Source organism: Euprymna scolopes, chromosome 19 (assembly GCF_053919585.1).
Source record: "Euprymna scolopes isolate OS-2025 chromosome 19, ASM5391958v1, whole genome shotgun sequence".
In the NCBI taxonomy this organism is placed as follows: domain Eukaryota; kingdom Metazoa; phylum Mollusca; class Cephalopoda; order Sepiida; family Sepiolidae; genus Euprymna; species Euprymna scolopes.
The window spans coordinates 61,686,690-61,710,168 of NC_136500.1; the positions used below are offsets into that span (position 1 = coordinate 61,686,690).

At 39.1% G+C, this 23,479-nt stretch overlaps 1 long non-coding RNA gene across 1 annotated transcript; it reads right to left on the minus strand.

The window, feature by feature from the left end:
- Positions 1-762: 762 nt before the first annotated feature.
- Positions 763-21,379, minus strand: LOC145240165 (uncharacterized). The gene is made up of 2 exons (XR_013862502.1): positions 20,427-21,379; positions 763-1,002 (listed from the first exon to the last, which is right to left on the minus strand). It is a non-coding gene; the product is annotated as an uncharacterized LOC145240165 (long non-coding RNA).
- Between the last annotated feature and the right edge of the window lie 2,100 nt (positions 21,380-23,479).

The window sequence follows — 23,479 nt, forward strand, 5'->3', positions numbered from 1 at the left end:
CGCAACGTCATGAATGGAATGGTTTGAAAGTGACGATCAGAAAATTCTTAGCCCAATTTATGACAAATAGAATTTGAGCTATGTTTATGACAAATACAATTTGAGCTATACAGTGTTAACAGAGTGTTGAAGCGCATCTGCGTTGAGGAGGCATCTCTATATAATAAGAAATATAACACTGATATGGGCAATGAATAAGTCGAAGTATAATAATAATAATAATGAATATAAAACCCACTGTGTCTGTTTGTGTGTCTGTCTCCATTTTTTCAAAGTGCATCTCCTTCGAGATGTAAAGTCGCAGAGTGGTGTAAGATGGATCAAATAATTGAATTTTTTTTTCAGATCGTTCTCTTTATGAGGTTTTAGCTGGTAAAAATTGCTGCTTAGGGATCAAAATAAAAAAAAATGGAACTTGGCAGATGTAAGTCGACTAAAAGCGTCATTTGCACAAATTTATATGTTAAAGTTGGTTCATTTTTAACTATTTCTTATTCATCTGACGATAGCTCAAATAATAACAACTAAGATTGGAGTTCTGTATGTTTTGGTTTCGATTCTAGTTGATGACACCCAAGTCATATTTTTTATTTACTTTTGAAATCACTACTATATATTGGGTACAATATAATATATAATAATCGATAGAGAATTAGCTCTATAATAATAAATACGAAATCTGCATAAATTAAAATATCATATTTAAGTATATTTTATGCCGGGCGCCCAGTTAGTAATGAATAAGTATAGAAAGCCAGAATATGCTTCAAAAAGCTTTATTTTACCAAGAACTACATAGCGATTGAGTCTCACTGAGAACAATGGCCGTCTAGGAGAAAATGTAAAGAAAGGGAAGTAATACACTTCCGGAAAGCAAAAAGAGAGATTAAAGAGTTCTTTTCTTTTTCATCATATTTTCTACCATTAAGGAAATTTCAAAGCCATATGTTTGTCTTGGGAGATAGAGTCTCATAGATTCTCACGAATGGGTCTTTGCTTGAACTGAAAAAAAAAAAAAGAAAAAAAAAAAGGAGATGGGCATCTCTTTATTTTCAACTCTATCATTATCATTATAAACAAAATGCAGATAGTTTAGACCTCTCCTCTCCACAGCTTTCAGTCAGAAAATAAATGATGTGAAAATATCACATACAAATTTTAAAAGGAAAATCAAAGAATACATAAAATTAAAATAGAATGCAACATATTTCCCCAAAACAGATTGTATGAACATCAACCCATAGTTGGAACACAAAACATTAATATGATAAACAAGTGAAGCTAAGACTCTTTGTTCTTGGCCTTCGGGCCGGGATCAAAATGTGCCTAAATTTTTTGTTCATTGTTGATTTTCAATGTATTTTTAACATGAATAAAGGATTTAATATCTCAAAGTGTAGTATCTGTTCCGGCAGATACTGCAAGCAAAGACCATATGTGAGGGAGACCCCACATATAAGACCTTGGTCAATGTAAGGGCAACCCTTCATACCAATTGTCACTACCCAGCTCCCCTACTCCCTGGGGAATTGGTCCTCATTTCCCCTTCATTCGTCACTTTAAAAATCGGCCTTGTGCCTAATTTGCTCAGTGGGGGAGCAAATAAATACCTCAAAGTGTAGTATCTGTTCTGGCAGATACTGCAAGCAAAGACCATATGAGGGGCAACCCCACATATCAGACCTTGGTCAATGTAGGGGAAACCCTTCATACCAATTGTCACTATCCAGCTCCCCTACTCCCCGGGGAGTTGGTCCCCATTTCCCCTTCACTCCTCACATTAAAAATCGGCCTTGTGCCTAATTTGCTCGGTGGGGGAGCAAATAAATACCCTCTTTGTTCTTGGCTTTTTTGCTAGGAACAAAGTGTAGTATCTGTTCTGATACTACACTTCACCTCTTCTAATCTCGATTAGTGAAGGAGAAATCCTTCTAAACTTTTATTCCTATTCAGAGTGCCCTTTTTAGGGAACTTGATTTTCCCCACATAAAAAACCGACCTTGTGTCCAATTCAGCCCTCGTGGGAAGGCAAGTAAATAGGAACAACTGAAACTAAACCATCGTCATTAATTCATTTCTATGAATCAGATGATTCTACTGTTCACATTAATCTTCCTGATATCTTTCTAATTAGAATCCTCTCTAGAAAAACATTGGGTACTTATGGAAGGTACTATGTGAAGGTTGCCAACATCCTAAGTGAAAGTTTTTTTCTGGTTGTCAGTTTATGTCATTAAGCACTTAGCCACCGTCATCTCCCAGAAGATACCGTATTAACATGTACTCATATTGGATGCACACGACTATGCCACATACATCTACTCAGAAAAAAAATACACTGTACGTTTAACTATGGTAATCAATTTGTAAACATGCGCTAGGATGCATGTTATAATGATGCCAACGAATGAACGACATTGCAGGTGATAGACGCTTCATTAAAGAAAGTAAGGTGTGCACATAGAATTGAAACGACCAAGAACAGTTTTCTTTGTTTGAAAAGAATAAGTATCTTATTAAGAAAAAGTAATGTCCACGATTATCTGCAGATAAGCTTCTTTAAATGAAAACTCTCCAACCGTTATCTCCGATGGATATCTCGAGTAGTACACATTTGGGTGGTCGAATGATGACCACTGAAAAAGACAAGCATCTAATATCTCCAGTTAGGAGTGAAGAGCCAAGAACATGGGAAGGGATGAGAATGAAAGTTGGGCCTCTGCAAGTTAGGCAGTCAGTTGCAATTGGACGTTCGAGGTGGCAGTTGGTTTTTCTAAAGGCTTCTGGTCAGTTGGACCGATGAACCTCCCTGGGTAAGGTTAGTTTGTCCTTGGGGCACTTAGCTGAAGGATTACCTTAATTGTACTTATATATTTTGGCTTGTTCAAGCAAAAATCTCAATTTTGCAAGTCTGTCGTTCAGCCTGGGAAAACGAGTATCCCTCCCTCCTAAAAAAATGAACATTTATTATTTGTTTATACACTGGACTTGTGGGGTTTGTTTGGAGAGAGGGTTCCTTTGTTGTAGCACTGACTGGAGAAAACAGCAACTTTAGACAAGCACAACGAGTACGATGATTACGGCCTGTGTAATGAATGTACAAATTAATGTTTTAACTTTTGCTGTGATCATTGGATTGTTACTCTGTGAGATGCAACGGATGACAGAATACACGCAGCAATTCACGTTTGATGCTTAAACGACCGGGATTGACTCTGCCAGATGTGTCAACTATGAGGTGCACAGTCACAAAATTGACCAAGCAAGATGACAGCATGGGGCAACCCCTCAAACAAAACAAGACAGACAGGAAAAGTTGAAAACATTACAGGAAAAAAGGATATGATGTCAGATCGAATATAGTTAATTTTTTTTTCTTCTACTTATATTGCGTTTTGTCTTGGTTATTTTTTGTGGTTTTGGTTTCAGGAAGTTTTTTCTGATGGATGACTGCCATAAGTGGAACCAGGCCCAATTACTCTTTTGGCTAAGGAACCAACTACCTATTATCAACCCAAAGTTGTATGTTATATTCTGCTCTTGCAAGTATAAGGATCGACTTTGCCAGATGTATCAACTGCGAGGTGCACAGTCACAAAATTGACCAAGCAAGATGACAGCATGGAGCAACCCTTCAAACAAAACAAGACAGACAGGAACAGCTGAAAATATCACAGGATAAGAGTAGCAAAGTATAACATCCTTGCTCTTTCAAGGATGTTATACTTTGGTACTCTGTTGCATAATTTTTCTAGTGGCTGATCACCAAACTACTTCCATGACATCGTCCAGGATTTGGTGCATTGGTTGAACTCTTCATAAAAGTCAGGCTGTTCGAGTTCTATTGTCGCACTGAGACCAAGAGTTGCCTAGATAAATGTATCTTGCTTACTTCGTCAATATGCATGCCGCCAAATTTCTTGGTAATGTCCATTCTCAGCTGGAGGTCAAGTCCCAATGACTTGCTGTTTACTACAAATACTTTAGTCTTCAGGGGATTCTTATTGGTGACTGTTTAAGTCATGCTATCAATACTGTAGCTTAGAATTGCGATACTTTTCCATATTTTGGGTTGACATAGCAACAATGGATGAGGAACAGCTGGAATCCACCAACGCTATCCAAACTAATCCACTGATTTTTTTCCTTTCTTATGGGTAACGCTTTAGGGGGGGGGAGTTGTGCTGGCCTCTCGCCCTTTACCAGACAACTCGATCTGACATGTTCTTGTTGCTAGGACTGATAACAATATGTCTCCAGGAATGCTCTTCGTGCATTGCCCCAAAGCTGCCAGTAGTCTCTTGCAAAATGGTTGCAACCTTCACACTTATGGTACTTCACTGCGACTGCATCCTGCTGGTCAGAGGTTGAGTCTATACACTCAGAAAGAAGAAGACTGTGTGGCTAGCACAGCAATAGGCTCATCCACCTCTATATCTTCTGTTATGAGTGCTTAAGCCATAGTAAACATCTTTCCCAGAGTCCTTTACTCGCTCCTTGAGGACCCACATAATTATTGCTTAACCGAATCAGAGAGTCATGGCATGAATGCACAACTAAGCCATTGGTCAGAAGGGTTTTCTTCGATTAGACAAGCCGGGTACTGTAGGTCCCTCATGTATTCATCCAAAATTTTTTCCGGGGCACAAACCATTAGAGCGAAACTTATCAAATGAAACAAAAGTATCTAGTGGAAAAGTCATGAAGAGAGGTAGTTTCACCTGTTTAAAATCCGTCCCTTGTTCACGAGTTAACTCAGCCTGAGTGATAAAACATGCTTGACATTATCAACATCACACATTTCGTACACAAGCTCTACCTGTTCCAACCATTCTATCATTGTTTGATCGCGTGCGATGCCATAAAATTTGCGATTAAGCTGAATGTCAAATGCTTTGCGTTTGGTTATTTGTTAGCCGAAATAGCTTGTTCAGTAGTGTTTAGAATTTTTGTTGAAGTGGCATCAACGTATCGAACGGTAGTCAAGTTTTCCAGCTCCCCCCCTCACACACAAATGAACGGATGACTGTTCACCGATGAGATATAAGCAAAATATTGCTTTTCCCCCTTTAAGTTTGATTCCTTTCATTCTCATTGAATCTCGCTACTTCAAGTGATTACGTGAGCTTATCACGTTCTCCTCCATAAAACAAATCACACTTATTACGTCTTCTTTTTGGTTTCCACGCACCAGTAGCAAAGAGAGTATACATTCTGTTTCTTCGAAGTAAGATTGTTTGTGGCATTACTGCTACAGAAACATTGCAAAAATTTGTAAAATAGTTTAAAAATACCCTGCTTAACTTCTGATGACCTTATAATGGTTGAAAGGTCGTTAAATAACAAACAAACAGACCATAATAAATAACTTTGTTTTTTTGGAATCTTATGAAATTAAAAATTTTGGTAAAAAAAAAGAAAAAACAGCATAGCAAAGGGAAAATGAAATTCTGAAAATTTCTGTGGAACGTCAAGTACGTACAATAATTACTCCATCAATTTTAGCCACTACAATAGCAACAAATCACTATAGAGTTCGACGGTGTCGTCTGCATAGAATATTTTGACCTTAATTTAAAACCATTTCTTTCATTTTCCCTTAAATCCGTTCTCCTTGCAATTATACAGATCTGGAGGCAATAACTCATAGTAAATTAACTTAACGGTTTAGCTGTCAATGCTCCCATGTGGAAACATGAAAAAATATGAAATATAAGAAACCATTCAATTTTTAGAAATTGGCACTGAAAATAAATAAATAAATCACTTGGAGGTGGCCATAGTGAAGTTGATACCAGAATGAATTGATAACCAGCAACAGAATCTAGAAGTTTCTGAATTTTTTAAGATGAGGATTAATAATTTCTATTATTTGGATTCTTTAGACTACTATTCTCATCTGGAATGTTATTCTCACAATGTTTTGGCCGATATAACCTCCGACCTTTTTTAATTGAATCTTGTAAAACTCGGGAATCTGTATAGAATTATGAGCATAAACCTTTATTTAATCCATCGAAGTAACATGCTCTCATCCTGTCAGCCATAACCGGGTAGAAGTCTTAAGTCATTTGCAGTTGTATTCTTCGTATCACCCGCACTGGGGATTGAACCGTCAATCTCCAGAAAAGTGTCACTTAGAAATTAAGTTTACCTACTTAATCTTCCTTTCTAGTATGAATTTTGAGAGCTTTAAAGCCATTCTTGTTTTTAGATGTACAATCTTCTACTTATCACTATAGATCAATATCATCTTAAATCTTTGAGGACACCATCGATTCCAATATTGCACTCTGATTTGTTTTATTTTTGCCATACCATCTACCTCCTATCCCCCATTTAGAGATCGACATGCTTGTTTTTTGATTAATTAGAAAACAGTGGGTGCTCTACACTTAGAAGAGAGTTAGGAGACCCTTACTAACCGATCTCTCTCTCTCTCTCCCCCTCTCTCTCTCTCTCTCTCTCTCTCTCTCTCTCTCTCTCTATATATATATATATATATATATATATATATATATATATATATATATATATATATTGATATTGTATGGAATTCCATTTTTTTCCGACATTAAGTTTTCATGCATAATTTATTTTAAGCAAAAAAAAAAAAAAAAAAAAAGATTCTATTTTTCCTGGAGAATATACGTATGAAAAGATTCGATATTGATATTATAATAATTCGATTGTTTCTGCATAAGTAAACAGATCTGTAAAATTGTGCCGGAATTTTGTAATAGTGAAAGATTTTGGTAAGAGAAATAAATATTTGGAACTTGGAATGTAGCCATACTGTTATACACACACACACACACACACACACACACACACACACACACACACACACACACACACATATATATATATAAAGCTGAACATCTGTGTGTGTGTCTGGTCACATATAGGCTCCTATATGTTTGACTATTATAGAAAACTGATCACATATATAATGATAGAAGATGTATCGAGACACAGGAATGGGTATGTTTGATCTGGCATAATGATGATTCATAAAAATTGTGGGGTCTGCATACGCGCCTGGTCCACAAAGTATGGAAATAAAAAATTTAAAAATTAAAAAAAAACAACACTTACAAGTGTTTTTGATATAGATGTACATAATAATATATTTGATAAGTATGTCTTAACTTAAATAGGGATGGTATAATAAAATTGTGCGCCTGGCCTCCATAGAATGGAAATAGGCACAAACTTTAATAAAGACTTTTCATATCTATCTGCGTAAGTATACTTTCATAATTATGTTTCATTTTGAAGAAATATGATATAATAAATTATGGGGTGTTCGTTCGTGCCTGACCTCCATAGAATGGAAATATGTCACAAAGTTTAACAAGGTTTTTTAATATAGATCCACAGAATATTATGATAAGTGTTTCAGTGTGAACAGGTATGGTATAATAAATTATGGGGGTTATCTATTTTATTTTTACTTTCATCATATTTTGCTTTGGTTTTGATACCCCCAAATTCGAACCTATTTCTTTACAACCCTTCCTTTTCATAACCTATCATACTTTCATAAATCAGAGTTCATTTTCTGTAGGCTGTTTTTGAACCCAGTCAACGACGGGTACTTTTGTTAGTATATATATATATATATATATATATATATATATATATATATATATATATATATATATATATATATATATATATATTATGGTAGTAGAGTTTAGTTTCCTAGAAATACATCCAATGAAACAAAGTATGTCTACCAAAAAGTACTCAATGAGTAAACAGAGCAGGTATATTAAATTTATTCATACAAACATTGATGGCTACATATGTGCACACATGTTTCTGTAATCAACCGTGCTTGGGAGATTACGTCTTCATGCCAAGAATTACCCTCGAAAACTCGAAAAGAGTTTTCGAGGGTAATTCTTTGCCTGAAAACGTAATCTCCCAAGCACGATTGATTACAGAAACATGTGTGCACATATGTAGCTATCAATGTTTGTATAAATAAATTATATATATATATATATATATATATATATATATATATATATATATATATATATATATATGTATGTATGTGTGTGTGTGTGTGTGTGTGAAAAGATAGGGAAATAAAAATTAATGTTACATTCGAACTTTCTTACACCATCATGTCAATCAGGGTAATTACAATAAGTGAAAATGAAGTAAGGGTGAATTTCTTTAAGCATTTCCAATCTCTCTCTCTCTCTCTCTCTCTCTCTCTCTCTCTCTCTCTCTCTCTCTCTCTCTCTCTCTCTCTCTCTCTCTCTCTTTCTCGCTCTCTCTAATAAATTAGTGATTAACAAAGAAGGCGTGATTTCTGGAGTGAATGTGATATTTTGGTGAGCATGTCTAGCGTAGTCCAGAACAGGAAAAAATGTATTAAAATCGACTCCACTGCTTAAACGATTAGAACTTCATGCTTAAAGGAACAAATGAATTTTTGCAACCTTTGTAGAAACATGGATATTACTAGGGCTGTGACAACAGCATATTCTTTTCATTGTTTTGACTTGAGTATATATCTGTTAACATATTATATGTTTTTTTTTTATATAGACGGATGTGGTTCTCGGTTAATTAAGTGTGTCTAACTGTGTCGGATATATAACTGAGAGCCAAAAGAATGAAAAGAATATTCTGTTGTCACAGCCCTAGTTATAACTGTACTAATTTTTTTGTTGAAATGAAATCATTATATTACTATTCAGTTCATTTAATACAACAAACTGAAAATAAAACTTAGTTTGTGGATTCATGCAAAAATACAAAATTATACGCTTTAGATTAGGGATTCCGTATCTTATTTCGCTTGTGAACGCAGTGAGAGATATTTTATCATCTGTGGACTCAAAATGTGAATGTACAATTAAATTGTTTATCGCTTAGTAAAAAGAAACAATTAATTAAATTTTGTTATATTTATAGCATAAAATACAAATACAAATTAAAAAAAAAAGTCCAATGAAAACTAGTATTGTGATGATTAATCAGAATCAGTATCAGAATCAGTATCGGAATCGGAAAAAATGTGTGCTTATTTTCCGATACCAAAAACAATTCCTTTAATCGTATTTTTTTAAATTTCATTTTATTTAAAGCAAAATATTCCACTGCTGATAGTGCAGTAGAACCTCAGGATACAGTGGCCCTAGGATGCGTTTTTTTTTTCAGGTTACGATGTGGAATACAATGTTTTTCCGGCCCCTGGTTATAGTATTTGCCCTGTCTTACGGTGTTATTTATATTTTTATTTTATTGTATGCATTTGTATTATATACTGTACGGTATTTTGTTAGTAATTTTTAATGCAGTAACATGGGGTTCTACTGTAATGATAAAATAACAAATATTTATTGATTTTAAGCTACTACTAAAACTAAAATCTATCGATCATCCCTTACAAGTCTGGTTTTACGTTTGAGAAAATATATGCACATGTTTTTACAGTAATCGAAAAAAAAAAATAACAACTATAGAGTTAAATACGTAGAGACTTATAAAGAATCAGAATCTGAAATTGGTAATTGAATCAGAATCGGGAATTTAGTGTGGAAGTGGTAATTGTATCAGTATCAGGAAAAACATTGGAATTGTCCCACCAATAATAAAACAAATGCATTTAGTAAGCAAACAAACAAAAATAATTTTTTTGTGGATCTCCTTTAAGTATTTGTGAACATCGGATGTCCATGTGGACTCAGGTTGAGAATTCCTTCTGTATACCTACAGTAAATCAATAAAGTAAAATTCATTGAAATAAAATAAAAAAAATTAGCAAAATACAAAACACCATGTAAAGAAGACAGAAGTTATGTGCATCAATATACAGGCCGAATGTTTGTCAAACTTGGAAATGGTAGGCATCGATATTACCTTTTCTGGCTGGCTGTTCCATAGAGCAGAAACATGCACAGCGAATGCTACCTCTTTTAGATGGATACAAAATCGGAATCAGTATCAGAATTTGTATTGGAATCGGAAAAAATTGTGCTTATTTTCCGATACGAAAAACGATTCTTTTATCTTTTTTTAAAATTTAATTTTGTTACAAAAACATCAATAGTAAATGACATCAGAAAGCCTGCTCACCTCCTTAAAAGATTCTATCATTCGTTGAAACAGATGATAGATAAACGGACACAGTGGATGACGTCATGAAAGAATGACGTCATCAATCAAATAAAAAAAGAGCAAGAAAAAGGAAAAGGATTCTTTGGGTCACGTTTGTCTATTTAACTATTAAAACTGTGGATCTTGCGTGCTTGTTTTCTTATTGTTTGTCTTCGTGCAGAATGACTTTGTAGCCAATTGACACAAGCATTGAAAGGAATTAAGGTATAAATATCGGCTGGCATTCACAGGAAAAAGTCAGAGGCAGTATTTAACGGCAGGAAGTCGGAATATCACATACGCGCTAAAGTTGACCGCGTTTTTCTGAATTCTCTAAAAAGGGCTCAACTTTAATTTCTTAAAGGGGCTTTATAGCTATAATAATTTTCAAGTAAATATTTTAGAATCTCTACTATTATATAAAAGGAACTTTGTGTGTCTGTGTGTCTTTTAGTTCGTTCCCTACGGACTCGAAAACAGCTGATCTGATTTTTATGGAATTTCACACGAACATCCTTTATGTAGCTGGCAGTGTTCTTAGATAGGTTTTGTATCGGAATGTCTTCGATAAGTATCGATAATCAAAATAATCGGATGAAAGAAGGAACGGGCGATTTTGACGTTATGAGTTTACACCTTACACAGCCTAACACCATAAGTGCATTTGAGAAGTTTTATTACCACACAAGCAGTAAGGTCAGACATATAAAATCAACAGTATGTTCTTTGATATGACAGAGGTGCGTTCGAAATTAATGTTTCTGTATAGAGCACGATTGAAGCATGATACTCTACTTTTAAATTTTAAACTTTAATATGGTTTAGTCCAATACATTGTAGACTACAAGGAATTGTAGACTAAGTGTGACAACTGTCATAGAAACACGCGTCTAACGATGGCGTGTGCGTATTGTTAAAAGTCACTGACACTCGAACTCGACCGATAGGAAACGAAAAGCTAACGTATGCAAATTAAGGTGCGGTCGAATTTAAGCAAATAAAAAGCCGGTATTTCTTTCATTGTTGAGAACATTCTTTTTGTATTATCACCTGATTTTTGTACCCACATCATCCCAAATATGTCTGAAGCAAAATGTAGTTGGCAAAAAAAAAAAAAAAAAAAAATCAGGAACACAGGAAATCGTCCACCTCTATAAGAGAGAGATTTCTTGGCTGTAATAACTGTAGGGAAAGAAGAAGGAGACACAAACAAGAAAAACAAAAACTCGCTTCTCGCAGACACGTGGTTCGTCACAAAGAACAACCCAATCGCCAGAACCACCTACACACAATCTGCAGGACACTGCCTGACTGCTTTCCAGCGTCATGCCTTTATAGCGGCTGGAAATTATATATTTGCATAATCGCGCGAGAGCAGACGCGATTCTATGGGGATTGCATGGGGTAATTCTAATAAAACCCATTGACGCCATCTTTGAACTGTCTCTTCCACTCAGCCCGAAACACAACAGACGTATCCGAGGTAAGCTCTCTATTTCCCCTCATTTCGGTTATTGCTAATTCTGCTACACTCCCCCCTGATCTCATAATCACAAACAGGGCAGGGGGACAGTCGTCTTTGTCGGGTACTTCTTCGAAGAACCGGAGGCAGCACTTCCTCCTTGCCATCTTTCTCATTACCACCGTTATTGCCACCAATCTGTTTCATAGGCTGTGTTTCACTATCAGGGCAGGGGGGCAGTATCCGTCTTTGTCAGGTACTCCTTCCTAAAGGCAAGACAGGTGGTCCCTCTTCCGCTTCTTCAGTATGTGCATTGTATGGCTCAAAATCCTCTCCGTCGTTCTGCATCATATTCTCTGTCCTTTCGTACTGTCTGAGTCTTCCTCTTCCTCCGATGTAACAACATAATGGCGACGGTGCAGATCTTTCACGTGGCGAGGCACACTGCCCACCAAAATCGATTGAGGGCTGATTACCTTGGTCACCTCACCCTTGCTGAACCTTGTGGTACATCAATTTTGTAGTCTTTTAACCCACACGCAATCTCCAACCTGGTAAGAGCTGTTCTTATTGCCTGGGGACACAGCTGCGAGATTGGTCTCCTTTACTCGAACTTCGTAATGATAAATCCTGTTGGCAGGCGCAGTAAAGGGAGATGTGTCGTCTCTTGGTGTGATGTTATACCAGTAGACAGCCTCCTGTATGGGACAGTGCATTCTAGTTGCTATTCGTTTCCCTGTACAGTGACATCGCTCCGCTATGCCATTCCCAGCTGGAGCGTATGCACAACGGAATCGCAAGTGAACTCCCCATTTATGTGAAAAGGCTTGGAATGCGTTGCTGCAGAAAGCTGTGTCATTGTCTAAAAGGATTTCATGCAGCGAGCCACCGTTGAGGAACACTGCCCCCAACTGATGAATCACGCTTGTCGAGTCCTGCCTCACCAATTTCCTCCAAATGGAGAAACGCGATGGACCATAGTCTGTTAGAGTTAAAAAATGGAAGGTGCCATAATGTGTGATATCCATTCTAATTCTCTGCCAATTCTCGTTAACTTCCACCTGACTGACGCTGGGTCAATGGACTGACATTCCTCACATTTCCATATGACCGTTTTAACGGTTGCTTTTGTCGTGGTTTGGCAACTTCTCCTGACAAAGTATGTAGTGCGTCGCACCCCCGGATGTCCACTACCTTTGTGAATAGCCATGATTTGACTCTCATCCAGCTCGTCTGTGTGGACCATGCCTATCACCGGGTCAAGCCCGTTTTTCTTTTTCATTGTCTCAAACCACCGCTGTGGTACTCATGTCAATCGGTCAGCGATGTTTCGTGCTGATCGAACCAGCGTTACGTCCACTGTTAGCCCGTACTCTTTCACGTGCTCCTTGAAAGCGCTTAGTCGCCTCCTAATAAGCATCTTGCTTGCTGCTTTGGTGTGTACTCGCGCCTTTCCAGTTAGCGTGTCCGAGACCCAATGGTATACGCAGACAGAATCTGTCTTTATGTGTAGCACCTTGCTCTGCCACTGAAGAGCCAAATTGATGCCTTTCAATACAGCGTCCAGTTCGGCTAAGTTGATATGTTGAGAGTCATCTTCAGGTCGCAGGCAACATGCATCTTCCAACACAGTTTCACGCATCTCCAAGGCTGCACCAATTGCTAGGGGCCTAGCATCGACCCATACATTCAGCTCTTTGCCGTCCACACACCAATTTCCACAGGCCGGATCGTTTTGCTGGACAAATTCTAAGATTTCAAACATCATACGATGCAGTACGGCGTCCCTTGCTTCATCATCCCAGCCCTTCGTTACCGTACTTACTCTCCTTCTGAGTATTCCACAAGCCACACGAAGCCAACTGCGCACCGGAAAGTGTCCGACAAGTCGACCACACAGGGAAACATTGTTCGTCGCGTAATAATGCTGGGAGCCTCTGGAATTGCATTTCCTCGCTTCCACCGCAATTCACTGTGTTCCGTCAATCCCAGCACCCGTGCACTGTTCTTCAACTGCTCCAGGTTCTTGCACTCCAACCCGAACTGCGCTAGGTGTTCTTTTACACAGGTCGTGGGCACCACGTCTTCATTGACAAAAATGTTATTAATGTAAGCAGATGCTGCACGGCTTACAACTACTTCCTGAGATAATACTTTACTGACGATTGCTCTCATTATCAGGAGAGCCACATTCAAACCGAAGCCCAGACGGGTCAGACAGTATTTTTTCTCGTCAGTTTCCACAATGTCTCATGGACCAGAACTTGTAGGTATGTTCTCCTGAGGTCCAGTAGAGATACGTTAGCACCTTTTTGTCTCCATTCGTGCAGCTTAGCCGCACAAGCATCTGCGTTGGCCGTAAACGCGTCTACGTGATGATTTATCTCCTGGTAGTCCATTACCGGGCGCAATTTGGCTTTGTTCTGCTGTATCACAACCATCAGGGGAATTAGGACTTTGGAGGGTCCCAATTTATCCTCTGGGTACGGCACGAGCCAACAATTAACTATCCAGTTGCGGAGCTCCTGCGTGTATTCTTCACGGATTTCTACCGGCACTGGGTATTCAGACACTCGATTGTGTAACCTTTCAGGGAGGGGGTCCTCAGACCACTTCCACAATGCGGTCCACGTTCGGTTTTGATGGTCAAAGGTGGCGGTGAAATCCGGTTCATTAATAGAAATGGCTGCGCATTTAATATTTTTCCTGCCGCCCAGCAGCACTGGTCCTGTAGGCTCGACAATAACACCTCCCAGAGCTTTTATGGCATCGATCCCTAGAAGCAAGTCAAACCCCAGCGGTTTGCCATGCACCACCAACACATCGATTCTGGCAGACACACATTCATCAGTGGATACAGAGACCGCTCCAACACCGCAGCACGCATGGGATATTCCACCAATCGTTTTGACATTCACGTTCGTTTTTTCTCCAAGACCGGCACCGGTCTGCATGTAAAATCGTCCTAGAGCATCAGGATGCTCTAGGACGATTTTACATGCATTTTACAATAAGCGCCAAACATCGCGTCCCGACAACATGAATGCTTATCACCGGGAGCGTGGTGTTCGCATCTTGGTGGGGAAGGAGACTGGCACTTATGCGTCCTCCCTTGCTCGTTTCCCGAGCAGTTCTGAGCCCAGTGTCCACTCTCACCACACCGGTAACACCGTGTTCCACGTTTTCGACAGTCCTTTGCAAGGTGGCCTTTAACATTGCATTTGAAACAGGTCACACTAACAAGAATATTATGGACCGTGTTGTTGTTTGGATGAGCGTGTGGCCGCAACCATGTCCTGATTTTGTTCCCCGGTCATTGTCAAAATTCTCGCTCTCGCCATTACCTCCCCCATGGTCAGGGCTTTGATGTTCGGCACCTGTTGAAAAGCAATTGAGATGGCGTTAGGGAACCCAGTGACGAAAGTCAATTTTGTGAGTCTCTCTAAGCTATCTCCTGTGAATCCGGCCAATCCAACCAACTGCCTGATTTTGTTGGCATAAACATCCACACGTTCGCCAGCCCATCTAACCATAGTTATTTTTCTGTATGCTGCAAACGCGTCATCGGTACATGCCTCCTTTAATCGGGCCTCAATCTGGTCTATCTTCTTTTGATCGTCCTCCTCCATTTGCATGTAGAGAGCCAGTGCACCACCTTCCAGATATAAAGGTAGCAGACTCGCTGCATCATCCACCTGCTGAAGTTGTGCGATAAGTCTCATTTTTTTGGCCATGCTACAACGTCTCCCTCGCCAGAGAACGACTTGATAATATCACTGTTTATCCGCACCTTCGCCATAGTAGAGCCGAAATAGGTTGAAGCAAAATGTAGTAGGCAAAAAAAAAAAAAAAAAAAATCAGGAACACAGATAGGAAATCGTCCACCTCTATAAGAGAGAGATTTCTTGGCTGTAATAACCGTAGGGAAAGAAGAAGGAGACACAAACAAGAAAAAAAAACATCTCTTCTCGGAGACACGTGGTTCGTCACGAAGAACAATCCAATCGGCAGAATCACCTACACACAATCTGCAGGACACTGCTTGACTGCTTTCCAGCGTCATGTTTATATAGCGGCTGGGAATTATATATTTGCATAATCGCGCGGGAGCAGACAGATTGACGATAATTGCATGGGGTAAACGCAAATAAAAACCCATGGACGCCATCTTGGAACTCTCTTCCGCTCAGCCCGAACTACAACAGATGTATCCGAGGTAAGCTCTCTATTTCCCCTCATTTCGGTTATTGCTAATTCTGCTGCAATGTTTTTAGGAGAAAAATTATTTTGCTAATGAAAGAAATACCGACTTTTTATATGCTCAAATCCGACTACATCTTAAAATGCATATGTCACCTTTATATTTTTTATTAGTTGGGTTTCGAGTTCGAGTATCGATGACTTTTAACAATACGCACATGCCACCCTTGGACGTTTGTTTTCATGACTGTTGTCACACTCCTTCCTGATCTCATGATCACACAGGCAGCATCCCGGCGATGGACGTCTTTGTTGGGTGCTTCTTTGCAATTGTGGGGCCTCTTCACAACCAGTGGTTTACTCAGGTACATGCGGTTCTACTCTTGCCTCATGAGCATCTTCTAACTCTGTTTCGTCATCCGGTATCAGACTTTCTGACACGCTTGCCGAAGATGTTATGCTGTCGGAATCTTTTTCTGATGAGAATACACTGTATCGAGGGTAGCAGATCCTTCACATGTCGGAGCATCCCATCCACCAAGATGGACTAATGTGAACTAATTATCTCGGTTAACCGACCCTCGCCAAATCTCGTTGTACGACTCTTTGGTGCCTTCACCCACACATAGTCTCCAATTTTATTGGGACTATGCTCGGGGCCTGCTACTGGTGAAATTACATCGATTCCTTTCACCCGAACCTCGTGCCAGTATATAGCATTGGCTAGTGAGGTCAAAGATGACTCGTCGTCTTTTGAAGTCACGTTGTATCAGCCGTTTATATTAGAACAGGATATTCTCTTTATTACTCCGCATGCCACACGCAGTCATGCACATACTGGGAGGTTCCCTACTAGCTTTCCACACAAGGAAAATACAGTCCGTCGTGTTATGATATTAGGAATTTCTGTGATTGCGTTTCCTTGTTTCCAGTGCAGAACACTGTGCTCGATTAAGACTGTCAGTCCCAGCACGCGTGTGCCGTCTCCAAGTCATTCCAAGTCCTTGCATTCTAGCCCAAATCAAACTAAATGTTCCCTGTCTCGAGTGGCAGGCACAACGTCTTCGTCAACAAAGATATCATGGATGTAAGTCGATGTTGCGCGGTCCACAGCTTCCACCTGCGATAACCCCCTGCTAACAATAGCCTTCATAATGAGAGGAGCCACATTCAAGTCAAGCCCCAAACGACTCAGACAGTATCTATTTCCACCGACCTCTACGGTCTGGTATTACTACAGTGTTTTGTGAACTCGTACTTGGAGATACGGTCTCCGAAGATCAAACAGTGATACCATTTTCCCCTTTTTGGCACCATTCGCGCATCATAGCAGCATAAACATCTGCATTCGTCGTAAATGCATCCTTTAATCGAGTTTTTATCTGCTCGACGTCCAGTTGGTCACTCGCTCATCTCTAAGTCGAAGGTCAAATGTACCCTTCTGCAGATACAATAGAAGTAGGCTTACAACCATCTATCTTGTGATGTCTCGCTACCAACTTTAACTTCTTCAGCCATGCCAATGCGTCTCCCTCCTCGGTAAATAGCTTCATCATGTAGCTTCTTAATCGTAACTTCGCCAGGATAACGGACGAAAAAGTTTGAAGTGTTGAAATTAAAGTTTGCCTTTGAACTGCCGAAAATTGTAAAAAGAGTTTTTCTCGCCACGCGCAAAAACAACAATCCTTTTTATTTTTCTGTTTTGACATTCGTAAAAAATCTGTATTTCTTTCTTCCCACTGACACGCGAATTAACCTTACGTTCAAACGACTCCGAGTCAACAAAACGAATGTTCTTGCCAATGAAGGAAATACCGGCTTTTTACATGCTCACATTCGACCGCGTCTTAATTTGGATATGCCATATTTTCGTTTCCAGTCAGTCGGGGTTTCGTGTTCGAGTGTCGGTGACTTTCAACAATACGCACACGCCACTCTTGGACGCTTGTTTCCATGACCGTTGTCACACCAAGTCACCGCGAAAGGCACGCGAAGCTTCCTCCTGGTACCCTTACATGAGTACCAATCTAGAGCAATCAATCGATTTGATTGTAATAGGCGATGTCCCCGATTTCGATGACAATAAAAATATGGGAGTATAAAACATTCGTTGATCATAATTCAATCTTGGGCAATGTCGGGTCTCCCTTGCTAGTTTATATATATATATATATATATATATATATATATATATATATATATATATGTATATACACTAGCAAGTCACCCGCTTTGCCCGGTCGTAAAAAAAGCATATTATATTTTAATTCATGCAGATTTCGTATTTATTACTAGAGAGCCAATTCTCAATTGATTATTAATGATTTCAAAAGTTATGAGTATATTAAGAAGTCATGAGTGTATTAAAAATTTGTTTTAATGATTTTTAAATAGAAAAAGTAGGCTTATAATATCAATGCCAGAACGCGGAAAAAGCTCAACTTTATAGGTATATGGAATAGTCACTTTGTCCCTGTGTGTGAGTTCATTCCGTATGTTCGTTTAAATTTCACGCAAATATACTTTATGTGTTTGGGAGTTTTCTTAAATAAGTTTTGTATCAGAATGCCTCCGGTTAGTATCGAAAATTGATGATAAAAAATCCAATTAAAGGAAGAACAGTTCGATTTTGGCTAAATATAACGGCCTTAAACAGCCAAACATCACACGTGCATTTGAGGAGTTTTATAACTGCACAAACAGAAGTTCTCGGCATATAAAATTAACAGTAGGTTCTTTAATAACACAAGAGCGCGTTTGAAATTAATGTTTCTGTTCAGAGCACAGGTGAACCATGGTACTTGACTTTTGCATTTTTAACTTTATGCAACATATTATATAAAAATAATTGCATACAATCAGCAGTAGGTTCTCTACAGTGCAATGTAGACAACAATGTATTGTGAACTAAGTCATTGCGGAGAGGTATGTGAAGTCTCCTTCCGGTGCATCGCGTTGGGTCCCCGACTAAAGCAGGCAACCAATCGATTGATTAACGACCGAACGATATCATGGATTTCGATGACAATAAAAGTATTAAAAGTATGGAACTTTTGTCGATCCTAATTCAACACCGGGCAACGTCGGGAGAGAGAGAGAGAGAGAGAGAGAGAGAGAGAGAGAGAGAGAGAGAGAGAGAGAGAGAGAGAGCGAGTTGGGTGTATGTTGCCAGTATGTTGTCTATTATACGGCATAGTCACATTGACACACCGATTCCCGTCCGATCACCGAAGTTAAGCAACGTTGAGGACGGTCAGTACTAAAATGGGTGACTATTTGGGAATTCCAGGCACTGTATGTGTTCTCTGCTTATCTCGGCATTGTTTCCAGTTAGTCTTAGACCTCTCCTCGCTACTGGACCCAAGCAGTGGCGATCCGGGAGAGGTGTTGGTAGTTCTTTCGCAACCCTTGCTTTACAATTACACGCGCAGATACACTTACAGGGGTGTCCATTGTCTCTTGAGACTGAACGGAGACAATGATGTTGTCTGTCATATTATTCTGGGCTGCTTGTTCAAATGAGTATCCGAAAATAACATAAATATGAGGTCGGCCATTATTTGTCTCATATGTAATAAAAATTGGATTTCAATTCCTGTAATCAAATTAGATGTAGAAACTAATCACGTTTCTGTGGAATCAACACCACCACTTTGATGCTGTTTTATCGTTATAATTCCAAGCGAGAATAAAACAAAAACAAGCATAATGAAAGTTTTTACCAGTTGAATGACTAGTGGGCAGTAAATGGTAACAAAAAACAAATAAAAAACACACAAAAAAACAACAAAACAAAAACAAACAAAACAAAAAAAGAAAAAAAAGTCAAACGAAAAGCCAAAGAAACGGAAGCGAAAATGATATGCGAATGAATTGATTTTTTAAAATAACATTTATAACAACTAACAACAATTCAGTTTGTTCTGTTTGAGAAGAGAAAATGCGGGTCATATCGATAAGCTATGCGCATGCGCATAGAAACGTAAAAACCTATCTGAACTCATAAGTGCATTCAAAGAACATAGATAACGGCAATACAATTTGAAATGCTGCCATAAAACTACATAGAATATTCAAATAGTTTCCCAAACATACATATATACATTGCCTCTCTTTTTCACACACACACACACACACACACACACACACACACACACACACACACACACACACACACACACACACACACACACACACTCTCTCTCTCTCTCTCTCTCACACACACACACACATATATATATATCAATGAATAAAATATTATATATGTATATATATATATAATTATTTACTATAATAATTAAATATAATATACATATATTAAATACACACACACACACACACACACGTATATATCGCATATATAATACTATTTTTATTCATATATATATATATATATATATATATATATATATATATATATATATATATACACACACACAGTATTATACAATCTATAATTCGATAACATTTCAAAATTTCACACGCGCACACATACACATATATATGTTGCAAAGGGTCGAAAGGGTGAAGATGTCAATGAACTGTACAACTAGCAAGATAGACACAAAGACAAAGAAATAACAGCAATTGCAAAGAAGAATGACAGATCGTTTAAAGACGATATGTATCATGCTATATTTACCGAGAATCGAAATGGTAAATTATTGCCACCGGTGATTGTGCATTCAGGATCATCCATAGCGAGACGGGATCAGTCACTAAAAATCGGTAGTTGACCATCAGTGGGCACTGGACCAGGTGGTTGGACATCATTGTACTTTGGAACAATTAGATGGACGTCAATGGGATCTGGAAACTGGTAGCTGGACGTAAGTGGGCACTGGAACAGTTAGCTGGACGTCAGTGGATGCTGGACGCTAGTGAGCTCTGGAAACTAGTGGCTGGACGTCGGTGGACACTGGGGAAAGGAAGCTGGAGGTCAGTGGATTCTGGAAACAAGAAGCTAGACATCAATGCGCACTGGAACAGATAACTGGACGTTAATGGGCATTGGATACTGGTAGACGGGCGTCAGTGGGCACTGGAACAGATAACTGGACGTCAGTGGGCATTGGAAATCGGAGTCTGGACATTGCAAGAGGCGCTGGGAGCTGCAGAAGTTGCTAGAAGCTGCAAAAGGCGCTTGAAGGCTTGAAGCTGCTTGAGGCTAGAAACTGCTTAAGACACTGGAAGCTGCAGGAAGCGCGAGAGTGAGCCGGCGTTCACTAATTGTCTGAATCGCAATTATAATTTGTAGTAGTTAGCCCTGAAAAGGGCTGTTTGAACTACTGCTGCTGAGACCATTCGGTTGTTGGACTCGGACAACTTGATTGGGGGAATCAAAGTCACATTTTTCAGAAGGCTTCCTGCTCCCTAGCCGTCTTAAAGTTTTTTCTGTACTGCGAAAGCGGTTTATTTATGAAATAATGCTGATGTTATGAATGGTGCCGATAAACATGTAAATGCCTATTATTAATTTCTGACTGAACTTTTTATAATCAAAAGTGTTTAAGATGTATATTGTCCGCGTCTATATTAATTTCGGTTTGAAATTAAAAGTCTGTTATTTTTGTTTAGTTGTGAAATGTCAAGTTTAATGTGTGTGTTCTCTTGATTGTGATAAGAACAAAACGGAAGTCCTTCAGCACGCATGTGCGAGGCGCTCTGTTTCTGCCGACAAGCGTAGCCATTGTTTTTTTTAAGTGGAACCGGTGATCTGATACACAGCGCAACACACACACACACACACACACACACACACACACACACACACACACACACACACACACACACACACATCTTGTGGTCTTATATCACCGCAGCTTTGTTTTTGTAAACAAAACACGCTGGTCGGCAGAGACAGACACGTGACAGACACTCCCGGAAATACGTCACGACCACGCCTGCCAAAAATAACAACAACTTTGTCTTCAACAACAAAGAAAAAACCCCACAAACTCAATTTTTCGAAACGAAACAAAATAACAGACTTTGTATTTTTGGACGGAGTATAAAATATATATATAGGGACAGGTATATATAAAGAGAGAGAGAGACAGTTCTGTATATATACAATAGACATTGTACATGTTACTACAATAGCCAACGGCATGTAATACCCAATGAGAGGAGATTTGATATATAGACAGATACACCGAGAGTTTGACATTTATACTTTTGACAGTTCTGTGAACGGCAGTGTTTCTATAACATTTATAGTTTGACACATATACTTTCTAACACATATTTTTTAGATGATGATTTTATCAAGGTTCTTATAACATAAATGGACAATACCTTTTCTGTTGAATAACAACACAACGACGCAGATACAAAAACACGTGATAGCGTCCTTTATTTCATGACCGGTCCTGATTTCGCTCGAGGAATTCAAAGTTTCTTTACATGGCTTTTCTTCTCTAACCTTCTCTTCCAAGGTTTGGTGTCAGCATCTGTCTCTGACCTCTCTCTCTCTCGGCTCTTCTCGGCTCTTCACTCTCTTCACTCCCAGACTGCATCTAAAATTCTACCTATATTGAGAACTCGTACATCGCATGATTAAACATGTGCTCATCGAGCACGTTGCCTTGACATGCATCACGTTGCAAAAATCCCACGCTGACATGACACCACGAGTTCAGTAACCTATTTTTCGAGTAACCTCTTTACAAAATATGTTTACAATTTCAATTGAAGATTAAATTCCTTATTTTAATTTTCACAGAAACAAATTTCATCATTATATTCCTTTTCCAATAAACAGATATCTAACTATTTTGTGTGAGCTAAACAATTGCGATTCCACATTCCTTATTTTCAATAACATTCTGTATTTATTTTAACTTATGATTGGAATTCTCAATTCCAAATCTAGCTTCGCAAGTTCGAATCCTTGACTATCATATTTTATATTTACATTTAATTAATTCCCTATTTTTTTACTTACATGAAAAGGGGACATCCCTTATCATGTAACACGGCTTTTCATGAATGTAAATCCCCGTTTCGGTCCGAGAGTTGGGAACACACCTATATCGACTTTACTCTGATCAAATCGGCAGACTAAATCGCCGTTGAAACCAGTGGCAGCAGCAGCAGCAGCAGCAGTAGCAGCAGCAGCAACAGCAGCAGCAAGATCCAAACATCTCTTTCAAGCCTACTCAACACACTATTAATGCGAGTCACAATCTGCCTGTGTGGGATACATATTCTACTCTCTACTGTTGCCTGCCTCCTAGAACCCGCCCTCATAGCCTGTTCCTTAAACTGCTTTAACCGGCTCACTTTCAGCGATTACAGCGACTCTGGCTCACTTCTGCAGCGACCCCAGCGGCCTCCAGCTCACTCCTGCAGCGACACTAGCGACCTCCAGCTCATTCTTGCAGGGTTCAGCGCCTTCAGCTCACTTCGTGCAGGCCCAAACTCATTCCTGCAGCTTTAGCGTTTCTAACCACCACCTTCTGTGGCTCTTAACGTCCAGCTACCAGCTTCAGTTCTCGTCAATGACGTCCAACTACAGGTTTCCATTGACGTCTAGCTACCGGCTCCAGTGCCCACTGAAGCCCATCTATGTTTCAGCACCCACTGACGTCCAGCTACCGATTTTCATAGCTCCCTGACGTCCGACTACTCGTTCTAGTGTCCACTGACGTCCAGCTACCAGTTTTCAGTGCCGATTGATGTCCTGCTACCTGT